We start from the raw sequence: 17,696 nt of genomic DNA, 5'->3' as shown, positions 1-17,696 counted from the left end.
CAAATTTTAGAGTTCTACTCCTATTTTAAAGTCTTAAAACACACACCTTTACGGAATTTAGTGAAAAATAAAGACTTTTTAGTAAAGATTATATAGTTGCTACGCTTTTTAGATTGTACCTAACGGTTATAGGAATCGTCATGCAAACTTTGAAATCAATAGGACAATTCTAACATGAGTAGATAAACGAAGAACAGAGATTACTGTCATGGACAGGCGGACAAACCCGAATTATAGAAAAGCTTCGCCTATCTGAAATAAATTATACATAAATTTTTAGCAAAATTTCGTGAATCCTATTACATATAGTAGTCAGGTTTTGTTGTCTATTGCAAGGGATCTCACTAACCACTGAACAGATTTGGTTCTCCTTTACAATTTAGCTTCTCGTAGGTCCTGGGATGGCTTATAACTTTTTTGGAGGAGTGTACTACCACCCACCAAAGATAAATCGCTCCTAGAAAAAATGACAACCAACCAAATATATTTTTTTAATTTTCATGAAAATTAGTGGAGGGGGTAGACTAATCCTAACTCTCCACAAGGGCCCCTAGAGGCCTCTAGGCATAGCTGCTAGTACAAGGTAAAATGATAGGACAAACTTTGATTTTAAGGATTTGATTACAGATTCCTTGCTTATGTCCTGTCTTAAGAATCTTAATTCAAAAAATTTTATAAATATAATAGGTAATTATATCACAAAAAAGTTGTTGTCAAAAAAGTTTTATATCAGCATGTAAGGACTTTCTGGTAAGGATTAGAGAGTTTTTATGCTTCCTAAAACGTACCTAACTGATATAGGAGTCAGCATGCAAAGTTTTAAATCAACAGGACAGTTATGACATACCTAAATTTATTAAAAGAGCTAACCATTACAGACAAACAGATGGAGTGACTCTAAATATAGAAAAGCTTCGCTTTGTTTCTTTTTAAAACAGTATAAACTATCTCCACATGTCAAAGGAATCTTCACTGCAAATTTTTGATGAAACTTCAATGGCAGGCGAGAAAATCCCATTCCCACAATGAAGTAAAGGACAGACAAATTATAAATTAGCTTTGCTACTTCTAAAATCTAATAATAATAAGCAAACAGCATAAGGAAATATTTTAATCAAAAAAAGGGATAGTTCCACGAAATTTATTTTTTTAAATCATTGAACTTGTACTTACAAGAGGTAAAACTGTTAAGACTGTTAACTAATCCCTTAAACAAAAATGGACATTTCTTATTATAGAGTAACTTTACTACTTAAAAATTATACATCATAAAAAGTAAATATCATAAAAAAAGTCAATCTGTTAAAAGTATTTATATTTTAATTTCAACTAGAACAATACCTAGTAAAGACATTTAAACTCTTATTTTTCGAAATTTTCAAAAATACAATAAATATTATTAATTTTTTTATTTCTTTTTCTTGTTCTCATCAAGGGTTGTTAACTTCTCAACATCTGAAAAAAAAAATAATAATGAAGATTTCTATACATGTCTGTTTGAAAAGATCTCGCTAACCGATAAAGGATTCTTTTTAAATCGAAGCTTATAAAAAGTCCAGGGAAGGTTATATTCAATAACTGCCTAGAATTACTGGAAATTATATACTCATATTTATTAGAAACCGATTAATATCCTGTGGAAAAGAACCGGCTCTCATCCATACTAAAAATATGAGTATGGAGATTCTTTAATTACTCCTAGGTAAATTTCTTCCTAGCTAATCTAGCGGGGCTAATCTAACCTTTGCTTAACATTCACAAAATTTAATATACTTTTATGTAATGAAGGATATTTCATGTTTTTAAAGTTAAAAATCATTATTATATACCTAAATATCATATTCATTTATCATTAGCTTCCCCCCCCCCCCACCAAATAAAAGAGTGACAACATCCATAAAAGCGAAGTTCTGAAACTGTAGGACACACAAACATTTACACTTGTAGAGTGTAAGAACTGAATAATCAGAATATAAATGTAAAAAAGTTGAAACTAAATTTTTAAAAATACTGCTTAAATACAGGATAATGTTTAAGGATCATGAAAATTATGTGATATAATAGCCTAAATAACATGCCTAAATTAACAAAAAGAGCTATCTGTTACGGACGGGGCCCTGATTATAGAAAAGCTTTGCTTTTAAGAGGGGGATTGGTTAATAAAATTGGGTTTGGTTAATAACTTACCTGTAGTTGTTGTTGCTGAGCCATCATACTTTGTTGTTGAATCTGCATTTATTTCCTTAACTGTACCTCTGGCTCCTAAGAAATTAAAATGATTTATCCTTTTATATAAAGTATTAAGAGTTTTAAAAGCGAAGCTTTTCTATAATTAGGGATGGTCCGTCCGTCCGTCCGTAATGGATAGCTTTTTTCGTTAATTTAGGCATGTTAGAATTGTCCTATCGATTTCAAACTTTGCATGGTGATTCCTTTAGTAATTAGGTACGCTTTAGAAAGCGTAGCAACTCAATAATCATTACCACAATGCCCGTACATCCATTTTAAACATGTCGTTTTTTTACTTTTTAACAACAAATTTTGATGTGATCTAATCATCCGATTGATCTGATTTTTGGTATATTAATTCCTGGGACAACAAAGTATAATGTTATAAGCGAAACAACTCTATAATCAAGTCCTAAAAATGTAAGTATGTCCATAAACATCCTGTATCCAGTAGTTTTTCAACAAATTTAATTACAATTTTGATTCGACTCTTGTACATTTATATTCTGATTATTTAGATCTGACACTATACAAATGTTAATGTCCGTTTGTCCTACCATTTCAGTGCTTCGCTTTTAAGGATGTTGTCATCCTTGTTATGTCTGTAACTTAAGATGTCAATAAATACTTTCAAGGAGGCTTCACATAGTCCTTGGGATGGTTTTAGGGTTTTTCTGCCCTTCCCTACTCCTTCAAATGTAAAGCCCCTAGAGGCTAGGGGCACAGCCACTGGTCTTTGTGTGTGTTTGTATCAAAGAATCTTGTATACTGCTAAACCTATTCTAGTTCTCCTTTATAGTAAAGCTTGGCAAAGGTCATAGGAAGGTTTTAACCATTTTGAAGGTTTGAGTAAAAGGAAAAAATGACCCTCATGAAAAAAAAATCTTGTCAAGATCTTGCTTACTACTGAACCGATAGAGTTAAAGTTGACAGATATATAACAGCATTTTGAATTCAGAAATTTTATTAATACCAACCTTTAACAGTTTTTGAATAAACAGACTTCTGTCTTGCGGGTTCATGTTTAGAAGCTTCTGTTTTTGATGTTGAGTGAGCTGAATGGTATGCCTCTGAAGCTGGACAGTCTGGCCCCATTGATCAGTTGGGTTAGGTATTATCAGTCCCCTATAAAAAAATAGTATTCATCTTAACAATCCTTAATTTAAAAATAGTTATTTCTCGCATCGTATTATAAACGGCTTTCCGCGGATATAGAATGTACAATTATAAGATTAAAACTAGTTTTTTTAGCCCCGTGGTGCCGAAGGCACCGGCTAAAAAAGCTAGTTTAAATCTTATGATTGTACATTTCTATATTCGTAGAAAACTGGATATAATACGATGCTAGACATAGTTTTTTCGTATAGATGAGAACCGGTTCCTATCCACCGGAATCGAATGAATACGAGAAAAATAATTACCACTATTGGTATTTTTATGTACAAATCCTCTAGAATACAGGTTAAGGCAATGACCGATCAATTGATGTACCTTCCAATGCTTATCCACAAAAGGGGGGGGGGGGGTTAATGCAACCATCTCGTAATCAGTGATTAAATGGCACTTAGAATTTGAATTTTGATTTGTTTTCCCTAAATCGAACAAAAAGTTGAAAAAGTAACGGCTAACGGCTGGCGGCTCAGCCAGTTAGCCAATTTTTACCAATCTTAAGAGCATCTTAGTCACGAAACCTACCTCCACATCATACATTTTGTCTCTCAAAAACCTTATCAAACGTTTCTAGCCGGTAGCTGTTGGTACTAGAAATTTAAAAAATGGTTATTGCTATCATTTAACATGAATTAAACCGAAAATATGTTTTAAAAAGTTGATTCCTATGTAATTAATGATGAATTTGCCCTGAAAATAGGCAAAAAAACGGCTAAACGGTTGAGTCGCCAGCTGTTACTTTTCCAACTTTTTGTTCAATTTAGGGAAAATAGACCAAGGATTACTCATGAAAAATTTCAGATTGAAATTCGAATTCTAAGTGCCATTTAATCATTGATTACGAGATGGTTGCATTAAATCCCCCCCCCCCTTATCTCTTCTTTAGATTACAATTAGTGGTTAAAACGACATATAACTTGAACCAGTCATTCAATAAAATTACCTAAGGTGATTGAGCTAACGAATAGAAAAACATTGTTATAAAACTTTGGGAACTAATGTAATGAAAAGCCCAATGTCCACTCCCTCCCTGTCTAGAATAAGATTCAGTGACGGGCCCTAATTATAAAAAAAGTTATGCTTTTAAAAATCTTTACGCATAACATCTATAGGTATAATCGTTACGTAAGTAAGTGTACATATAAACATAAACATAACTCAAATTACCAGGTAAATTATATGTGTAAAAAATGATGAGAACGCTCTCATTCATTGCAAGAAAAATTTTGGTACTTAAAGATTATCTTTATTGGCTGGTAAAAATATGCAGTGTCCAAACTTTTCCATGTAATTGAGATGCACATTAGATCATTTTCCATACTTTTAATTTAATAAATCTTTATAAGTTGATAAAAGATAAAAGCAATGAACAAATGCATCCCTTGAAATTATGTATATTATAATAAATTACCTTTAAACAAGATTTTACTATTCTTTGTTTGACATATTTGCATTTTAATCTATGTTTAAAGGCATAATTATTTCAATCTACACTCGACAAACAGACTGGGCTGGCTACAGCTGTGCGTTTGTTTTGTTTTGTTTTGTTACACACACACAAATATGCTTTCCTTCTCCCTTTCTCAGTGGTGCCGAGATTTCTCAATATTATGTATTCTATCAGAATATTAACTAATTGCATTTATTTAATTTGTTAGTGGTTATGTTATTTAATCATATGTATACAAAGCAAATAACTGACTTCAAATGATTTTTAACATCATATATCTATGGATATGTAGATATTTTTAAAAATATTAAAATAAATGAAAAATTGTAAATCCAGGGTTCATAATCAAAAATGTTATTTGGCATTTTTTTCCATATATGGATATATTTTTACGATCATCGGGAGAATTTTTAATCACCCCTAGAAAGCTATATACAACCTATTTTGGTTATTTTAATATGTATGTAACAAAACCTTACATATTTTACTATGTATCCACGAGTAAAATTCAAGAAAAATAAGTGTCATTTGTCAATTAGATAGGTTTTAAGATATGTATAATAAAACACACAAAAAACATCAATGTCTTAATGTGTGAAAATTAATTTTTTAAAATTTTGATAATTTTTTAAATGTGAAGTATATAAGACTTAATTCTTTTAAAAATACTCTTAAAAAACATTAATCTGTAACATATATCAACTATTTTCCAGCTTCGTGATCACTTTAAATAAATATTCAATATTTAACAAAACTACAATTTGATTTTAGAAACAAAATGAAAATGTACGACGTTTTAGCCAAGAATGTGAATCCCTTTTGAGGTAAATTTTTATTGATTTATCATATAAAAATTAACTAACTATTTACGTTGTGCATCTGACTTAGCAGCAGTGGGAACCATTTTTAACGTCTTTAGTTTTGACACAGTGTCGTACCATTATTCGAACCTATCACTTTCTCAACGACGAGCAGTTGCGCTGCGTGCTGAGCCACGGTTGCGGGTTATTTACGTCAAACATGTTTAAAATGAATTGACAAAACCTCTTATTTAGTGGCGTGCACAGGCTTTTTTTTAGGTTCTGAGCTTATTTTTAGAAATAATGAGATGATTTTTTTCGAAAACTTTTTTAATATAACCAAACTAAGTAATCATTACAAATTTCATTTTGAGACTTTCCTTCTAGTGGCCAGTGGACCAAAAGACCCCCAAACACTAAAACTTTTAGTTTTGAGCTTATATTTAAATATATCAACCTGTTTTTTTAAGTAAACTTTTCCAACATAACCGTACTAAGTAATCATTACAAATTTCATTTTGGGACTTTCCTTCTAGGGGCTAGTGGAGCAAATACCCCCAAACATTAAAAATTTAGGTCTGAGCTTATTTTTAGAGATATTGAGATGATTTTTCTTCAGAAACCTTTTTAAAAATAACCAAACTAAGTAATCATTACAGATTTCATCTCAATATCTCTAAAAATAAGCTCAGAACTTAAATTTTTAGTGTTTGGGGGAGTCTTTTGCCCCACTAGCCCCTAGAGGGAAAGTCCCAAAATTCAATTTTTAGACCATTGTCAAGGAGGGGAGGTGTATCTGTCCGCCTTAGTTTTTTCAGAGAGTGTATCCATCCAACTTTATTTAAAATCGGCCCAAAATTGACATTTATGTTGTTTTCAAACTACATAAATAATATTATTTTTTTATTTAGATGATCTTGTTGACTGTGATTTCATAAAACAAACTGAAGCTTATTATTCAAAATCTAGAAGAAATAAAAACACAGTGAGAAGTTGGAAGTGTCACTTTTTGAAAAACAAACTTTTACATCTTACATTTCTTAGTTTCAAGTAGCAATTGCATGCCTATGCTTTCGGGAAATTTTGAATTTTATTAAAGCATTAAATTCATTTATGAACGAGAGCAATTAATTTTAAGCACATTTCTTTTTCAGTTAAATATACTAGGTTTCTTTTCAATATAGGTAGGGGGGGGGGGGGGGGGGGAATGTGGTGACTCATACCACGACCGCCGCCGTTTTTTTTAAAAGATACCAAAAAAATGATCCCTAACAAAAAAAATTTGGCGAGCTTCGCGCGCAATTTCCCTACTAAATATTTCATAATTAGCTAGGTACCTATATATAATTATTAAATTACCCCCCCCAAAAAAAATTTTGACCCGGGGGTAAGTTTTTTTTTTTTTTGGGGGGGGGGGGTTGAAAATACTTACCCCTGCCATCAGATTTCAGCGGGGGGTAATTACCCCCCTCCCCAAGAAAATTTTACCACCGTGGTAAAAATTTTAGGGGGGGGGTAAACAAATTTTGCAGAACGCTCCGCGCACAATTAACCCCCCCCACTTACTAAATTACCCCCCTTACAAAATATTTACCAACCCAAAATAAAAAAGCTTGGACGCCCCTGCAAATATCTCTAAAACTAAAGGAGTAGCACCCAAAATAAAATTACTGGTATGTCGTGGCATGAGTAACCACACCCCCCCCCCCCTTTAACAAAACAAGGATGACAACATATATAAAAGCGAAGCTCAAAAATGAACATTAACATTAGTATGTCAGTTTCAGTACTTAAAGAGCAAGTTATTAATTGTATGTATAGGACATACTTACATTTTTATGACTTGACTGTAAAGAACCTCCTCTTAAAACGCTGTACCTTGTTGTCATGGGAATTGTTAATCCAAAAATCAGAAAATAATTATTTAAATTAATAAGCTTTTTTTGTTTGTAGCAAATAATCTTGGTCCTTTTTACAATGAAGCTTTTTATAGGGCTCGTGATGGTTTTGGGCTATTTTATTATCGTAAAAAGTCTGGTTATGGTTTATGGCATTAGACTATTTTTTGGCCCACAAATATATATTGTTGCCAAAAAAAAATGTTCCCAAAATTACATATTTTTATTGGACATATTATGTTTCTGGTAAGGATAATCTGAATCATACCTTACAGTTAAAGGAATCATCATGGCAATTCTCAATCAATAAGACAATTATTACATGCCTAAATGGACTATAAGATGCTAAGAGCTATCTATTACAAAGAGCTTCGTTATTGAAAATTTTTAATAAAAGTTTACACTAAAGATGATTTAATTCTTTGATACTAACTTTTGTGATTTATTTGTTATAGATGTATCATGTACTTATATTGGTTGATATTTTGCAGAGATTTATCCTTATACTAAAGTAACAGGATGGGTGTCTGTGTGTTTGTGTGTTTGTATGTTTGTGTGTTTGTGTGTTTGTTTGTACCAAAGGATCTTGCTAACCGCTGGACCGATCGGGTTCTCCTTAACAGAGTAGCTTCTCATAGGTCCCAGAAAGGTTTAACTATTTTCTTGGGGGGTGGGACACCCCCAACCCCCCCAAAAAATGAAAAATCCCCCGACCAAATTTTTTTTTATTTTTTTTAACTAAAATAAAAAATTAGGAGGGGGGGCACCCCCACCCCCCCGATATTTTTTTTTTGCCCCCCAAAAAATTTATTTTTAAACTTGTCTTTTTCTTTTAAAATCTAATATAAGAAATTGGGTTATCAAATTTGACTCTACCCTCCTCAAGTGCCCCTAGAGGCCTCTAGGGGCGTAGCCGCTAGTGTATACATATTGAACTAAGCAAAACTAAATATATCATCATTTTTTACTTTGTCAAGCCTATATGTTATTAACTAGCGGCTACGCCCCCTAGAGGCCTCTAGTGGCACTTTAGATGTTTTTGTTTGTTAAAGTCTCTATATTACCTCTTTATTCTTAGGTCTCCCATAAATTTCAAAAAATTTCGATTTTTTTGTCATTTCTCTTGGGAGGGTGGTTGTACCCTCTCCCAAAATAGTTATAAACCTTCCCAGAACCCATGAGAATCTACCATGTTAAGGAGAACCCGATCGGTTCAGCGGTTAGCAAGATCTTTTGGTACAGACACACAGAAAACAAACAGACAAACATCCTGTTACTTTAGTATAAGGATTACTCAGAGAGAGAGAAGAGACTATTGACTGATTATTACACTAGTCCCCGTCGTTTTTAAATTATGTTTTCTTATTTGTTAGTTTACCAACTTTGGGGACATTAGTGAATTTTAATTGACTGGTTCATATAGTTGCGTGTTCAAATGATTTAATCACTAATTTTAACCTACAGAAGGGATAATTTTGTATATCATCATTGGGAATTTTCATCAATTTATCGGACATTGTCTCTTATATCTTTCTTTCATATGTATTTCAGTTAAGTCGATTCCCTTTTTAAAAGCGAAGCTTTTCTATAATTAGGGTCGGTACGTCCGTCCGTCCGTACGTCCGTCCGTCCGTCACGGATAGCTTTTTTCGTTAATTTATACATGTTAGAATTGTCCTATCGATTTCAAATTTTGCATGGTAATTCCTTTAGTAGTTAGGTACGATTTAGAATGCGTAGCAACTCTATAATCATTACCAAAATGTCCGTACGTCCATTTTAAACATGTTGATTTTTTACTTTTTTAAATAGCTTTTTTCGTTAATTTAGGCATGTTAGAATTGTCCTATTGATTTCAAATTTTGCATGGTGATTCCTGTAATAGTTAGGTACGAGTTAGAAAGCGTAGCAACTCTATAATCATTACCAGAATGTCCGTACGTCCATTTTAAACATGTTGATTTTTTTACATTTTTAACAACAAATTTGTATGTGACCTAATTATCCGATTGGTCTGATTTTTGGTATACCTATAATCAAGTCCTAAAATTGTAAGTATGTCTATAAACATTATCCTGTATCAAGCAGTTTTTCAACAAATTTACTGACAATTTTGCTTTGACTCTTATACATTTACATTCTGATTATTCAGTTCTGACATTATACAAGTGTTAATGTCCGTTTGTCCTACCGTTTCAGAGCTTCGCTTTTATGGATGTTGTCATCCTTGTTCTAGTAAATCCTTATAATATAGTAACAGAATGTTTGTCTGTGTGTTTGTATGTTTGTACTCAAGGATCTCGCTAACCGCTAAACTGATCGGGTTCTCCTTAACAGGGTAGCTTCTCATAGGTCTCGGGAAGGTTTTTAACTATTTTTCGGGAGTGTACCACCACCCTCCCAAAAGAAATAAATCGAAATTTTTATTTTAAGTATATAGACTCCTACGTATCATTGCGAGGTATCGTAGAAAGATACTCTTGCGCTACATATCCTAGAAACTTGAACGCAACAAAAAACCAAACATTTAAAGGGCCACTAGAGGCTTCTAGGGGCGTAGCCGCTAGTATTTCAATAATTCATTTTGACCATGTTTGCTATTTTTTTTTATTAATGTTGTAATTCGTGTCATTCTATCTATTTAAAACATTAATGCAATGTTAAATGGCTTTCATCATATTTTTTGTTGTTCTTTATTAATCGTAGTTTTTAAAATCTAATTTTTATCTCCAGAAACAATATCAGTACTTATATATAAAAAAGTTTTAAAACACTTTACACTAAAAACTATTTTCTTAAAATTTCTATGGATTTGATCTTACTTTTAATTTCACCTAAAAATATCATTGAATGACTCCTTTAAATTTTGTAAACCCTAAGCTTTTGTAATTGATTATGTTTGTATTTTTAGTGAAGATTAAAATTCCTTTTATATACATATATATTGCGTTTTTGTGTTTTGATCAATAAAATATTTAATTTGGAAAAGATTTTCTTGGTCTATACATTCTATACGTCAAGTTTAATATGTTGGATTAAACCTATCCAACTTCTAACTTATTAGACGTTAATAATAAGGATGAAAATGTCCATAAGCAGCATAGGAAAACAAGGCTGGATGAACATCCATAAAAGTGAAGCTCTAAAAACCACAAGGAAGAAAAAACGAACAATAACTCTGTAAGAACTTTCTAAACAGAACATCAATTGCTAAGACTAAACAAAATATTTCCTAAAGGGGGAATTCCGTAAAGGTGTGTGTTTTAAGACATTAATATAGGAGTAGAACTCTAAAATTTGGCGTTGTAGTTGCTATAATGCGGTTTAAAGTGGATTTAAAAAAATAAAAAAAACGGCGGTGGAATCACTACTCCTGCCGAAAACTGCAAAAAAAAATTCCGCCTTTCTCGCCAAATTAGACAATTTTGAATCATTTGTGACAAACTTTTATTTGATAGAGTTGGGACATGTTTCTAAAATTAAAATCAAAGAAATCACAAGTGTCTGGTAAAATCCTTAAAGGTTATGTGTTATAAGTTAAAAACAGTAGTAGAAAAATAAAAATGTATGCTAACTTTAAAAAAAAATTTATCTATAGTTCTCTTCAATAAGAAATACACATATTTTGTGAATATTATCGTTCTACTACTATTTTTAAGCCTTAAAACACACACCTTTACGGATTCTACCAGAAACCTACCCCTCTCTTATTCAAATTTGGGTAATTTAGCAAGAAAAAGCAAACAAAAATTTTGTAGGGCATACTGTTTTTTTTTTGCCGCCATTTCTTCACAGTTTTATATAGTACCATATTAGAGCAACTGTCATAACAAATTTTAGAGTTCTACTCCTATTTTAAAGTCTTAAAACACACACCTTTACGGAATTTTGTGAAAAATAAAGACTTTTTGGTAAAGATAATATAGTTGCTACGCTCTTTTAGATTGTACCTAACGGTTATAGGAATCATCATGCAAACTTTGAAATCAATAGGACAATTCTAACATGAGTAGATAAACGAAGAACAGAGCTTACTGTCATGGACAGGAGGACAAACCCTAATTATAGAAAAGCCTCGCCTATCTGAAATAAATTATACATAAATTTTTAGCAAAATTTCGTGAATCCTATTACATATAGTAGTCAGGTTTTGTTGTCTATTGCAAGGGATCTCACTAACCGCTGAACAGATTTGGTTCTCCTTTACAATTTAGCTCCTCGTAGGTCCTGGGATGGCTTATAACTTTTTTGGAGGAGTGTACTACCACCCACCAAAGATAAATCGCTCCTAGAAAAAATGACAACCAACCAAATATTTTTTTTGATTTTCATGAAAATTAGTGGAGGGGGTAGACTAATCCTAACTCTCCTCAAGGGCCCCTAGAGGCCTCTAGGTATAGCTGCTAGTACAAGGTAAAATAAAAGGACAAACTTTGATTTTAAGGATTTTATTACAGATTCCTTGCTTATAATACTATACCTTTATGTCTTAAGAATCTTAATTCAAAAAAATTTGATGAATAGAATAGGTAATTATATCACAAAAAAATTTTTGTCAAAAAAGTTTTATATCAGCATGTAAGGACTTTCTGGTAACAATTAGAGAGTTTTTATGCTTCCTAAAACGTACCTAACTGTTATAGGAATCAGCATGCAAAGTTTTAAATCAACAGGACAGTTATGACATATCTAAATTTATTAAAATAGCTAACCATTACAGACGAACAGATGGAGTGACTCTAAATATAGAAAAGCTTTACTTTGTTTCTTTTTAAAACAGTATAAACTATCTCTACATGTCATAGGAATCTTCACTGCAAATTTTTGATAAAACTTCAAAAGCAGGCGAGAAAATCACATTTCCCCAATGAAGTAATAGACAGACAAATTATATTATAAAATAGCTTTGCTACTTCTAAAATCGAATAATAATGACATGTAACTTCAAAAGCTTTAAAAAGTAAAATTCAATATAATAAAATATATATAAAAAGCATGTAACCCTAACCTAGATTAATCTTCTTTACTTGAAAAGTTGAGTTACAACAAAAGAAAAAGCAAAAAAAGCAAACAACGTAAGGAAATATTTAATAATCGAAAAAAGGGATAGTTCCACGAAATTTATTTTTTTAAATCGTTGAACTTGAACTTGTACTTACAAGAGGTAAAACTGTTGAGACTTTTAACTAATCCCTTAAACAAAAATAGACATTTCTTATTATAGAGTAACTTTGCTACTTAAAAAATATACATCATAAAAAGTAAATATCATAGAAACAAGTCAATCTGTTAAAAGTATTTATATTTTAATTTCAACTAGAACATTACCTAGTAAAGACATTTAAATTCTTATTTTTCGAAATTTTCAAAAATACAATAATTATTATTAATTTTTTTATTTCATTTCTTATTTCTTGTTCTCGTCAAAAGGTTGGTAACTTCTCAACACCTGAAATAAAAAATTAAGTAAGAAGATTTTTATACATGTCTGTTTGAAAAGATCTCGCTAACCGATAAAGGATTCTTTTTAAATCGAAGCTTATAAAAAGTCCAGGGAAGGTTATATTCAATAACTACCTAAAATTACTGGAAATTATTTACTCATATTTATTAGAAACCGATTAATATCCTGTGGATTAGAACCGGGTCTCATCCATACTAAAAAATAAACTATGTCTAGCAATTTAAGGTCTGATTTAATCTGCAGAAATTGGTATAGAGATTCTTTGATTCTTTAATTACTCCTAGGTAAATTTCTTCCTAGCTAATCAAGCGGGGCTAATCTAACCTTTGCTTAACATTCACGAAATTTAATATACTTTTACGTAATGAAGGGCATTTCACGTTTTTAAAGTTCAAAATCATTATTATATACCTATGATATTCATTTATCATTAGCCCCCCCCCCCCCCCCCCCCACCAAATAAAAGAGTGACAACATCCATAAAAGCGAAGCTCTTAAACGGTAGGATAAACAAACATTTACACTTGTAGAGTGTAAGAACTGAATAATCAGAATATAAATGTATAGAAGTTAAAACAAAATTTTCTTAAATACTTCTTAAATACAGGATAATGTTTAAGGAAACATAAAAATTATGTTATATAATAGCCTAAATAACATGCCTAAGTTAACGAAAAGAGCTATCTGTAAGGGACGGGGCCCTGATTATAGAAAAGCTTCGCTTTTAAGAGGGGGGAGAAGTTCCTGTACTTGATTGGGTTTGGTTGGTATCTTACCTGTTGTTGTGATGCCATAATGTTTTGTAGTTGTTGTTGCTGAGCCATCATATTTGTTGTTGAATCTGCATTTGTGTCCTCTCACTCCTTGGAAATTAAAATTATTAATCCTTATTATAAAGTAACAGGATGTTTGTGTGTTTGTATGTTTGTAACGTAGGATCTCGCTAATCGCTGAACCGATCGGGTTCTCCTTAACAGAGTATCTTCTCATAGGTCCCAGGAAGATTCATAATTATTTTGGTGGAGGTTACCAACACCCTCCCAAGAGAAATCACAATAAATAAATTTTTTTATTCTGGAATAGAGACTCCTACGTAACATTGAAGTATCGTATTTATTTTAAACACCAAACATTTAAAGTGCCACTAGAGGCCTCTAGGGGGCATAGCCGCAAGTCCTTTTATAAAGTAAAGAGTTTTTATGTCTGTAACTTAAGGCGTCAATAACTACTTAACAGATGGAGTTCTTCCTTTCAGGGAGGCTTCACATAGGCCTCGGGATGGTTTTAGGTTTTTTTCTGCCCTTCCCTACTCCTTCAAATGTAAAGCCTCTAGAGGCTAGGGGCACAGCCACTAGTCTTTGTGTGTGTTTGTATCAAAAAATCTTGTTTACTGCTAAACCGATTATAGTTCTCCTTTATAGTAAAGCTTGGCAAAGGTCATAGGAAGGTTTTAACCATTTAGAAGATTTGAGTAATAGGAAAAAATGACCCTCATGAAAAAAAATCTTGTCAAGATCTTGCTTACTACTGAACCGATAGAGTTAAAGTTGACAGATATATAACAGCATATTGAATTCAGAAAGGGCCCCCCCCCCCCTCTCTGAATTATCTGAATTTGGGGGGGGGGGGCGAATGTAGTGACTCGTGCCACAACATACCAGCAAATTTATTTTGGGTGCTACTCCCTTAGTTTTAGAGATAACTGGGTAAAATCTTTTGGGCTGGGTCACTAATTACCCCAAGTTTTGGTATCTTCAAAAAAAAACCGGCGGCGGGATCGCCGCTCCAACCAACTGCGGGGGGACAGTCATTTTTTTCTTCAAATTTTCGTTTATCAAGGTATATCTTAAATTCAGTGCCTCTCCTAAGCTTTGAAAGATATTGAAACAAAATCTTTTTAGGTAGGTTAGTAAAAAATATTTGAATGAAAAATGGCGGCAAAACCGCCGTTTCACGCCGCCGCCAAAAAAAATTTTTTATTGCATTTCTCGCCGAATTAGGCAATTTGGAATCATTTGAGGCCATGTTATTTTTTCAAAAAAATTTCCCCTTGTACCAACCTTGAGGGGGGACAGTCATTTTTTTCAAACTTTCGTTTATCAAGGTATATCTTAAATTCAGTGCCTCTCCTAAGCTTTTAAAGATATTGAAACAAAATCTTTTTAGGTAGGTTAGTAAAAAATATTTGAATAAAAAATGGCGGCAGTACCGCCGCTTCCGCCGTCCACCGCCGTTTTCCGCTGCCGCTGCCAAAAATAAAGTCCACCCGCAGGGTTGGTTACAAGGAGAAAAATTTAAAAAAAAAATAACATGGTCTCAAATGATTCCAAATTGCCTAATTCGGCGAGAAATGCAATAAAAAAACTTTTTGGCGGCGGCGGAAAATGGCGGTGAACGGCGGGAGCGGCGGTCCCGCCGCCGTTTTTTTTTTAAAGATAACAAAACTTGGGGTAATTAGTGACCCAGCCCAAAAGATTTTTACCCAATTATCTCTAATAAAATTGCTGGTATGTCGTGGCACGAGTCACCAAATTCCCCCCCCCCCCCCTTTTATTAATACTAACCTTTAACAGTTTTTGAATTAACAGACTTCTGTCTTGCTGGTTCATGTTTAGCAGCATCTGCTTTTGATGTTGAGTCAGCTGAATGGTATGCCTCTGTAGCTGGCCCCATTGACCAGTTGGGTTAGGTATTATCAGTCCCCTATAAAAAAAAAACAAGAAAAATTATTACTAATATTGGTATTTTTATGTACAAATCCTCTAAAATACCTTCCGATGATTATCCACAAAATTATCTTTTCTGTAGATTACAATTTGTGGTTAAAACGTTTGGACGTACATATAACTTGAACCAGCAATTCAATAAAATTACCTAAGGTGATTGAGCTAACGAATAGGAAAACACTGTTATAAAACTTTGGGAACTCATGTAATGAAAAGCCCAATGTCCACTCCCTCCCTGTCTAGAAAAAGATTCAGTGACGGGCCCTAATTATAGAAAAGTTATGCTTTTAAAAATCTTTACGCATAACATCTATAGGTATAATCGTTACGTAAGTAAGTGTACATATAAACATAATCATAACTCAAATTACCAGGTAAATTACAGGGTGCACCACATAAATCCGGACTTTTTCATATTTTTAAACAAATAAAAATAAAATCGTCAATTTTAAAGATTTTATTGAATTTTAAAAACTGGGAAGCAACCTGGATATATGACTATTAGATTATTTAATAAAATCGCCGCCAGCCTCAATCACCGCCTCTACCCGCCCCCTGAACCGCCCGCCGACCCTCTGTCACCATGTCCCTGTTCAAGCAGGCGAAGTTCTCCATGATAGGAGCAATGAGAGAGGTCTTTTTGGTATGGGCGCGTATATTGGTTAATGTTTTAATGGCGCTCTAGGCCCAAAAGTCCATTGGAATAAGATTGGGGCTGCTGGGAGGCCACATCTCCTTAAGGAGTGAGTAACAGCAGGATCCAAATTAACCTATCTTTAAAGCTACCCTTTGACACGGCGGCTCTCATTTGGGCAACAGTTAAACTAGAACAACGTTTTATACCTTTTTAAAAATGGCACAAAGATTAAGATAGGGTTATCAGCGCAGTACATAGTCTAAAACGAGTTTCAAGGTTCCATATGGGCCCCTGAAGTCAAGAACCGAGAAATTTTCAAGATTTTTGACGTTTTTGACATCTTAAAATCTACCACGATTCACTTTGTCGGAGTTTTACAGCCAAGTCAGCTGGGATAGAGAGCTCTAGTCTTTTCTAGTGTTTTCACTAGGTATCTGATAGTATCTCCACAAGTTTCATTAGTCCATCTCACCTACAGATGGGCTGAGGTCAGATTTTGTAGGCCCAAGTTATAAATCCACGGTTATTTATCTGCACAATTCGAATCTGCCTTGTTGAACATATGCACGGCCAACTCGGCGTACACATCCTCCATCGTCCAAAGATTTTCATGGGCAAAAAGGTCATAACCTAAGCTTTTTATAGTGGGGTCAAACGTCCTGATTGGTCAAGTAGTTTTGGCGCTATGGCCGTTTTAAAAAAGTCCGGATTTATGTGGCGCACCCTGTATATGTGTAAAAAATGTATAGAACGCTCTCATTCATTGCAAGAAAAATTTTGGTACTTAAAGATTATTTTTATTGGCTGGTAAAAATATGCAGTGTCAAAACTTTTCCACGTAATTGAGAGCACATTAGATCATTTTCCATACTTTTAATTTAATAAATCTTTATAAGTTGATAAAAGATAAAAGCAATGAACAAATGCATCCCTTGAAATTATGTATGTATATTATAATAAAATTACCTTTAAACAAGATTTACTATTCTTTGTTTGACATATTTGCATTTTATTTATCTAAAATATACAAAGTTGTATAAAACATATATAAAAACAGATTATATCGACTATCAATAAAAAAGCAAGGTTTAACCAATCTAAAGCCTCTAGGGGCATTTAAGGTGAGTGTGAAAATTGCCTTAATACCTTCAATGGACCTATAAGAAGCTTCACTGGAAATAAGGACCTTGGCGATTCAGCGGTTTACTAGATCCATAGCTAAAGATAATAAAGCTTACTACTTTATATAATACTAGCGGCTACGCCCCTAGAAGCCTCTAGGGGCACTGGTAGGAGGGGGAAATGTCGACCTCCTCCCATTT

General features: G+C 33.0%; 1 protein-coding gene and 2 long non-coding RNA genes across 4 annotated transcripts in view; all 3 read right to left on the bottom strand.

Annotated features, from left to right (window-relative positions):
• Positions 1-17,696, bottom strand: part of LOC145317189 (kelch-like protein 17) — a 91,788-nt gene that overhangs the window by 11,607 nt on the left and 62,485 nt on the right. The window lies entirely within an intron of this gene.
• On the bottom strand, positions 1,299-5,040 carry LOC145317167 (uncharacterized). Of its 2 annotated transcripts, none has more exons than XR_013878936.1 (4): positions 4,811-5,040; positions 3,207-3,385; positions 2,188-2,262; positions 1,299-1,455 (listed from the first exon to the last, which is right to left on the bottom strand). It is a non-coding gene; the product is annotated as an uncharacterized LOC145317167 (long non-coding RNA). The 2 variants fall into 2 exon arrangements; XR_013878935.1 differs by having other exon boundaries at positions 3,207-3,354; positions 4,811-5,014.
• LOC145317190 (uncharacterized) lies at positions 12,833-17,423 on the bottom strand. The gene is made up of 4 exons (XR_013878938.1): positions 17,341-17,423; positions 15,576-15,714; positions 13,788-13,874; positions 12,833-12,996 (listed from the first exon to the last, which is right to left on the bottom strand). It is a non-coding gene; the product is annotated as an uncharacterized LOC145317190 (long non-coding RNA).

Source organism: Acartia tonsa, chromosome 4 (assembly GCF_053477335.1).
Source record: "Acartia tonsa isolate MP-2025a chromosome 4, ASM5347733v1, whole genome shotgun sequence".
Taxonomy (NCBI): Eukaryota; Metazoa; Arthropoda; class Copepoda; order Calanoida; family Acartiidae; genus Acartia; species Acartia tonsa.
This window is presented reverse-complemented; position numbering and strand designations above follow the sequence as displayed.